This window comes from Octopus bimaculoides, chromosome 17 (genome assembly GCF_001194135.2).
Source record: "Octopus bimaculoides isolate UCB-OBI-ISO-001 chromosome 17, ASM119413v2, whole genome shotgun sequence".
Taxonomy (NCBI): domain Eukaryota; kingdom Metazoa; phylum Mollusca; class Cephalopoda; order Octopoda; family Octopodidae; genus Octopus; species Octopus bimaculoides.
The window spans coordinates 26432664-26433264 of record NC_068997.1 but is presented as its reverse complement, the minus strand read 5'-3'; positions in this window follow the sequence as shown (position 1 = coordinate 26433264).

The window sequence follows — 601 nt, the reverse complement described above, 5'->3', positions numbered from 1 at the left end:
ATATATATATATATATATACGCACCTGATTTTCTCATCTGATGGTTTCCAAGACGTCATAGTGGTTTCGTGCTATTTAAAATCAAGACCGCTGTTATTAACGGGAGCGCCAGAGCATAGTGCTACAGGAAAAGTCTGATGAATGTGCGCGAGTACAGGACAAAATAACATTGCGTGTACAATAAGAAATAACAACAATGGTTATATATACAACAGGAATGCCCTATGGCTGTACAACGAGTAAAAGGAATAATTATACTTATGTAGTACTAAAACAATACAATACAAACAGAAAAAAAGCCTTTTCGGCTATCATTTCAGACGTAGTGAGGTAGTGCGAAGAAATGGAAAATGTCCTTGATGGACAGAACAAAAATGTGTCTGGTTTGGTCAGGAGTAGGCTGAAAAAAAAGACGAGCTTTGAATGGACACCGGTCAGGTGGTAGGAGAGAGGAGGTGTGGTGGAGCGATTAGGAAATGAGAGAGAGAAAGAGAGAATTAGAAGAGTAAGAGGGAGGATGGGAGAGGAAAGAAAAGATAGATAGATAGAGAGAGAGAGAGAGAGAGAGAGAGAGAGAGAGAGAGAGAGAGAGAGAGAGAGA